General features: G+C 40.9%; 1 protein-coding gene across 1 annotated transcript in view; it reads right to left on the bottom strand.

The window, feature by feature from the left end:
- The window catches only part of FSTL5 (follistatin like 5), a 469,924-nt gene that overhangs the window by 83,066 nt on the left and 378,789 nt on the right, over positions 1–8,069 (bottom strand). The window lies entirely within an intron of this gene.

Below are 8,069 nucleotides of genomic sequence, written 5' to 3'. Positions count from 1 at the left end.
CTATGAACCCGTGCTGGTTTCCCCTCAGCATAATTTGTCCTGCCGGGCTCTCACAAATGTGAGCCTTGATAATTTTTTCAAAGACTTTGCCAAGGATGGAGGTGAGACTGACTGGCCTATAGTTGCCCGGGTCCTCCTTCCTCCCCTTTTTGAAAATGGGGACCACGTTGGCCCTTTTCCAGTCCTCTGGGACTTGGCCCGTGCATCACGAGCTTTCAAATATTCCCGCCAGTGGCTCTGCAATGATGTCGGCCAGTGCCTTCAGCACCCTCGGATGGAGCTCATCCGGGCCTGCCGACTTAAAGGCATCCAGTTCTTCCAAATGACCCTGCACCATCTCAGGGTCTACGCATGGTAGTCTGGTGCCTTGCTGCTGCCTCTCTACAACCCCAGTGAGAGACTTGTCGTGCCCCTCACTTAGGAACACTGAGGCAAAGAACTCGTTGAAGAGTTCAGCCTTGTCCCCTCTGTCCGTCACCAATTGTTTCTGCCCATTTAGCAGGGGTCCTATTCCTCCCTGGGCCTTCCTTTTACTCCCAATATATCTAAAAAACAATTTCTTGTTGTCTTTTACTTGGGTTGCCATTCTCAGCTCCATGGCAGCTTTGGCCCGTCTAACTGCCTCCCTACAAGCACGAGCAGAGGCTTTATATTCATCCTTGGTGATCTCTCCCTGTTTCCACTTCTTATGTGCTCCCCTTTTGTCCCTTAGGCTGCCCTGGATTTCTCTGGTCAGCCAGGGAAGCCTCCTGGCCCCTTTCCCCCTTTTGCCTCGCTCGGGGATCGTCTTGCTTTGTGCCCGAAGGATCATTTCCTTAAGGCACAAAGGAATTATACCAAACCTATATTAGCTATGAGCCTGTATTAAAGAGAAGATAATATTGTTCATCCTAAACCATTTTATTCTTCTCCATCATATAGCAATAAAAACATTCATATTATCATATTTTTATTGACCTCTTCTTCCAGAAAGAAGAAAGGTAATGTGGCCAGAAGTTGTCCTATAGAGATCATTGACATCAGTTCTAAGTCACTTGGAAGAAGGCAAGAAGGGAAGGAAATACATTCTCTTTTAGATGAATTCAAACCTAGGAAGTTTGCTTTCCATGGTTGTTAGCAAACACTACAATCTGTTCCTTAAATATTTCTATTTGTATCTTGAAAGAAGGAGGATGATACACTCACAGTCAGAAGAATAATGAAGTACTTACCAGCCCACTAGTAACTAAGGATGGATAAATATTTACATCAGGAAGTCCAGACATATGCCCTCAAGAGCTATTAAAAGAGATCTTTGGACTTATGATTTAGTATGTTCTAATACATTCTGGAATACCAGATACATTTCGGGAGCAATGCTAATATTATGTCAATATTCAAAAAGATTAAATCATATGACCTGAGTAACTAACTGTATGTCAGTTCATCCAATATCATTTTCAGAAAAAAATGAAAAGATTGATTTAGGATTAAAAATTGAAGCAGAGAAATATGCATTGGCATATTAAATATATGATTGTATCAAAAATTCCTTTAAAACAAATCTGATTTCATTGCTTGATGGACTGTACACAAGGGCCAAGCAAATGAACATGAGCTACCAGAGTGCTGCTAGAGAGAGAAATAGATAAATGAATCCTCAGATGCATAAATAAGGGAAAAATGACTAGGCGTAAAGATACCTAGTCACTGACTTTAGCAAGGCTTTTGATACAGTCTCCCACAACATTCTCACAAGCAAGCTAAGGAAGTACAGGTTGGATTAATGGACTGTAATGTGGACAGAAAACTGGCTGGATCATAGGGCTTAGAGGATAATAGTCAATGGATAATAGTCATTGTCTAGTTGACAATGTCAAGTGGAGTGTCCCAGATGTCAGTTCTGGAGCTGGTTTTGTTCTTATTGGTGGTAGATACGCTGGAGGGTAAGGCTAGAATTCAGAGAGACATCAACACATTGGAGGATTGGGCCAAAATAAATCTTATTAGGTTCAAAAAGGACAAGTGCAAAGTCCTGCACTTTGGACAGAATAATCCCATGCACCACTACAGGTTGGGGACTGACTGGCTAAGCAGAAGCTTGGCAGAAAAGGACCTGGGGATTATAATGGACAGTAGGGATGTGTGAAATGGGCCATATTCAATTTGGATTTGGCCTGAATCAGGGACGCTGATTCGATTAGTTGATTCGGATTACTGTCCCAATTCGATTTGGCCAAATCCAAATCTAAAGATTCAATGCTGATTTGGAAAATCAGTGATTTGGCCAAAGGCACAGCTTGAAAAGTGTTTTTTTTTACATACCTCAAGGTGACGGGCACAGCTCATAAAAGCTGCAATGGTGGGGCAGATGGAGTACCCCACAGGAGCATGGAGGGGGCAGGCCCACATACTCAGCAGCAAACTCGGAAGTACTTCCAGTCCACTTCAGGGTCCACTGCTAAGCATGCAGGGCCCCCCTCCAGCTTGGTGATGGACCACGGGGGGACCCTGGGTACACTCCCCAATCCAGGAGGCACCAGTTGACAAGCCAGAGGGGTGCAGGGGGGAGCCCCTTAAGTGCGCCCCAGCGGATCCAGAAGTGGACCAGAAATGCTTCTGGTCCACTTCCATGTCTGCTGCCGAGTGCGCTGGGGACCCCCCTGTACTCCTGTGGGATGCTCCATCTGCCCCACCATCTCAGCATTCATGAGCTGCCTGGTACCTTGAGGTATGTAGAAAAAAACCTTTAAAGCTGTGTCTATGTCTGAATTGTTGAATCTTTCTGAATCTCTCTGAATCGATTCAGAGGGTTCCTATTTGATTCAGAGATTAAAGGGTCTCCTGATTTGATTTGGATTTGGAGATTCAGCCACCAAATTGGCCTGAATCTCTGCTGAATCAAATCAGTGACCGCAGTTTCGCACATCCCTAGTGGACAGTAAGCTGAATATGAGTCAACAGCGTGCCCTTGTTGTGAAGAAGCCTAATGCCATACTGGGCTAACATTAGTATGAGAATTGCCAGCAGACTGAGGGAAGTGATTCTTCCCTTCTATTTGGGACTGGTGAGGCCACATCTGGAGTACTATGTCCAGTTTTAGACCCTCCAGTACAGAAAGATTGTGGACAACTTGAAGACAGTCCAGCAGAGGGCAACAAAAATAGTTAGGTGGCTGGGCCACGTGACTTCTGAGGAGAGGCTGAGGGAACTGAATTTATTTAGTCTGCAAAAGAGAAGACTAAGGAGAGATTTAACACCAGCCTTCAACTACCTGAAGGGGGGTTCCAAAAAGGATGGCGCTAGATGGTTCTTATTGGTGGCAGATCATGAGATCCTTGTTCTGTTGTCTCAAGGTCTCATGTTCCAGTACAGAAAGTTTAAGTTAGATAAAAACTCTTTCATTAGGCACTGGAACAGGTTATTCAGAAAAACTGTAGATTCTCCATCCTTGGAGGTTTTTAAGACCCAGCTAGACAAAGCCTTGGCTGGGTTGAACTAGTTGGGGATGGTCCTGGTTTGAACAAGGGTCTGGACTACATGACCTCCTTAGGTCCCTTCCACCCCTAATTTCCTATTATTCTAAGGAGGTATTTTACTCCATCTATGAAGCATTAATGAGGCTAATAGCAGAATAATATTGACAGGTTTGGCATGCTAATGCACACATGCGCGCACACACACACACACACACACATACACACACACACACATGAGAGAGAGAGAGAGTTGAAAAAATTGGTAAGAATTGAAAGAAAATTAAATGAAAAAGTCAAATTTTGGGGGAAAATGAGAGAGGCTTCAAGATCCCTGTAATTAGATTTGGTTTAAATCTAATTTGGTTTAAATAAAGAAAAAGATCAAGAGGTCATCAGATGTGCAGAAATAACCACATGGGAGAAAATCCTGGATACTAAAGGGTTCTTGAATTTAGTGGAAAAAGGCAGAGCAAGAACTAATGGCTAGAAATAGAAACTTTCTACAAATACTTAGAAATTAGGCCTGTTTTGTTTTGTTTTTTCTAATAGTGAGGTGACTAAGCATTGAAACAAACTTTCAAAGGAAGTGATGGATTCTCCATATCTTTATATCTTCAAATTAAGATTGACGATGTTTCTGGGAGGATGTGCTTTAGCTAACACAAGTTATAGGACTGTATATGGTATCAATCAATCTATTAAATATTTTGTTAATTTTTATCTGAAACAGTAGATACATTAGGATGAAAGTGGAAAACTAACAGTTTTCATTCCATTTTATTGTAAAGCTGAAAAATCTAGCTCCAATCATTCTACTAAAAACAAGCCTGAGCATTCCTATGTATTATTTTACATTAATATATTTTCCACATGTGTGAGAAAGGCAATTCACTTTTGTGAGATTTGCATCATGTTTTAAATCCCATTAAAGTAGGATGTCTCTATCAATCATCTTAGGGGATACCCAGCTGGGACACACCTGCACTCAGATTCTGTGGTGGCTTTGTTCCCAAATTTGAATGACAATTGACACTTCTTATTTCACTGGCATTAAACCAGTAGAACTGCCACAAACAGAAAGGTTAAAGAAATAGTTCTTCTGCTACCATAGCAAAGGATGATGGCATAGGGCAGCCATTCCCCAATGCACTGGTTCTCAAGCTTTTTAGACTGAGGCACTCTCACATAACTTTTGTGAACTGAGTAACACCCCATATCAAAAACCACCTTATGTATCACAGTGCTTACCTCTTTGTGGAGGATACAGGTAGTGGGGGCAGGGGCAGGGGCATGGCCAGACAGGAACTGAAACTAATCTGGCATTCACTTGCTTATCTTCTCACACTTGGCTTATCTCACAGCTCCAGTACCTTTTCAAAGGACCTTGCCAGATCACCCAGAGGTGCCAGACTCTGGTTGAGAATCTCTGCCCCAAAAGTTATATAAACTGTCAATACAGTGGAAGCATGCTAAATATTGGACTGTTAAAAAATCACATAGTTGTACAGAAGGTGGTCAGGTGTTGCATACTGGATAAGGTTAAAGTGCTAACAAGAGACCAAGGTTTTCTTAAGATTGTTGTCCTTTGTTATAATCTTACTTGCATGAGACAGAACATCAACTCATTGTTTAATTCAGGCATAAATTTAACAGCTCTGAATGACAAAGCACTTTTCACATAGTTTTTCATTTACATTAATCTTGAATTTCCATCTTCATGATGAATTATTATCATCTAGGTATGACTTCCCTGGGGAATGGAAAACATGTTACTTATTTCTCCTATCTAATAGAAACTTTAAAATAAATCCAGTAAAAGAGATCCCCCCCCCCCAAAAAAAAAAAAATCCTTGCCTCTTACTGAAATACCTAAGTCATACCTCACACTATTAATTTCCAGATTAATTTCCTTTCATTCTTCTTGCTAGTGACACATCATCACATCATACAGGTCACTAAAGAGCCACCTATCCATCATTATTTCTCTTTGTATGTCTGTATATATGATCTCTCTCTCACACACACTATCTATCTGTTCACACACACACACATAAAAACACACATACATGTACATATAAATACACACACGCTCGCGCGCGCACGCACACACACACGCACACACACACACACACTAAATTACATGCATATGAAAATGGCTTAAAGTTTTGTTTGCTGTTAATAGTTTCAACTAACCAAATTCCAGGGTTTTTTATCAATGATTTCTTTAACAACAGACAAACTGTCACACTTCTGTCAGAACTCAGAATCTTTTGTAAGGTCAGGAAGTGTTTAGTTTCTATACAAGATATTTTTGGGTTTCAGATAAGAAGCCAGCATTTAAGACACTTGTGTCCAGCCTTCAAAATAAATTGTATTTTGTTCAATATTCAATATTGAGAAACTCATGTTGATTAGACTAAAAATGAGAATACAGAGATTAAATATAACTGCTTATATTTAATCTATTATACAAAACCAATTCAATTTTTATTGCCAGAAAGTTTTACATGCATCTAAACAGTGCTCAAAAAAACCCAGTTCATAAAGTTAACATGCCATTACAGGAAGTGATGAAAGGTAGTTAGCCATCTTGGTCTGAAATTAGGTAGCAGGCAGCGTAGAGATGCACTTTATAGACTAAATAAATCAGGCATTGAGTAAATATGGTACTAACAATAGGAAGTACCTTAGTCTGTGTATTTTGTTTGCTGCACAATATAAAAGCAGTTACAGCTCTATATGTTCTAGGTACCCAGGAGAACTGCTCATTATAAATTATTACCTCTCAATAGCCAATCAGCACTCTGACTCCCCCGATGCTCTGAAAAGCTTTTATTTTGCTCAAAGTGCTGTTTTGTGCTGCTCTGAGTCTGCAGAGCAGTTCAAGTCAACTGACAAGCTGGGGAGAAAGTATTTCCAACAGGGATATTCCCACGCTTTTATGGGGGGAGGTGGGGAGGAGGGGGAGAATAGTCTAGATTAAGAAAATAAACATGCCTGCTTTATTCCTATGATGGAGGGTGAGTGGAATGACATATCATAAAAGTAATATATTGCGGTTCTGACACAGGCAAAATATAAAAATCATATAAAAAATCACATTTGAATCATACCAGAGGACATTCTTGAACCATAAAATTGTAGCCTCAACAGCAGACATTAAATTATAGTTGTGATGGTAACCTTATAGATAAGGTAACAAATATCTAACAAGATGGTTTTCTCGGTATCTTTCTCATTTACGTTATTAGTAAAGCAATTTATTTCACAAATCAATGTTTTGAGGTGTTTGAATAAACACTGAGTAGGCTTAGTGACAAACCCATTCCACCCTTAATTTGAAGCTAATAAATTACTAAATATTCTGTAAAGGACCGTCCCTTTCAAATGAAACACAACACTGGTTCTGGCAAAGAATGAATATACATTTGTGTTGCCTGCAGCAAACAGCATTTGCTCAGCCAGGCAAGTAATGAGAACTTGATATTGGCAATATTACCCTTTTTTATTTCCATGAACTTTAACCTGATATTTATGGTTACAGGTATCTAAACTACAATGTGGATGTATGCTTCTTTTTGAGGTGCTAATTGCACCCATGTTTAAAATGTTGCTTTGAGGTGTCATGAGATACAAGTAGCTGTGGGCTATATCTGTACTTATTAAACTACAGAGTTGGAAAAGCTTGTTCAAATATCCACAGAAATAAGAGTATATTAAATATAAGATTATGAGCCTCTAGCAAGCAAAGTTTGACTAGACCCTGTGTGTAGGTGTGTGTGTATGTGTGTGTGTGGTAAGGTCATCTGTATAGATGATCTTAGAAACAATCTGGTCTATGTTCCATCTTCCTCCACTTACAAATTTCAGCTAAAACTGAATGGCCATGATGCCTGCTCCCAGCATAGTGCTACTGGACTTGAATGCATTTATTGAATATGTATTATTTTTAGGGGTGCACCGATAGACATTTTGGGGGCCAATACTGATAGCTGATATTTAAGGAGGCATATTGGCCAATGCCAATCTGATTTCTGATACAGCAGCGTGCAGCTGGTAAGTCTGTTGTGGTGAAGGGAAGGGGGGAGGGAAGGGATATGGGGAGGCAGATCAATGCCCCCCATGGTGAGGGAGGGAGAGGGCACAGGGGCAGGCACTGCCCAGGCAGTATGGGGTGGGCATGGGAAAGAGCTGTGCCTTGTGGGGGGCGGGGGGGGCATCTCCCGCCACTGCACACACCCTGGGAGGGCATGGAGGGGGCATGTGCCCTCAGATCTGCATGGGGCCAGGCAGGCAGGCTGCAGCTGTGGGCTGGAGCTGGGGCTGTGCCAGGCTCTTCTCAGCAGGGGCTGGGCTTGGGGCTTGGCTGGTACAGCCAATTTTCTTTATAACAGTACCAAACTGATACCAGACCAATGTATCAGTACAACTCTAATTATTTTCTGTCCGTTATTGGTTCTGTAAATCCCATAAAGTCAAAGAATGTGACTATAAAACCATCATATTTTTACATTATAATACAATTCCTAAAAAAAGCTATTTGGATTTGTTATATAATCTTTTCAGAGTTTCAACTTAAAACAAAAAAAATGTCTTTAAAAAAAAAAAAAG

This window comes from Alligator sinensis, unplaced genomic scaffold, assembly GCF_000455745.1.
Source record: "Alligator sinensis unplaced genomic scaffold, ASM45574v1 scaffold454_1, whole genome shotgun sequence".
NCBI lineage: Eukaryota > Metazoa > Chordata > Crocodylia > Alligatoridae > Alligator > Alligator sinensis.
This window is presented reverse-complemented; position numbering and strand designations above follow the sequence as displayed.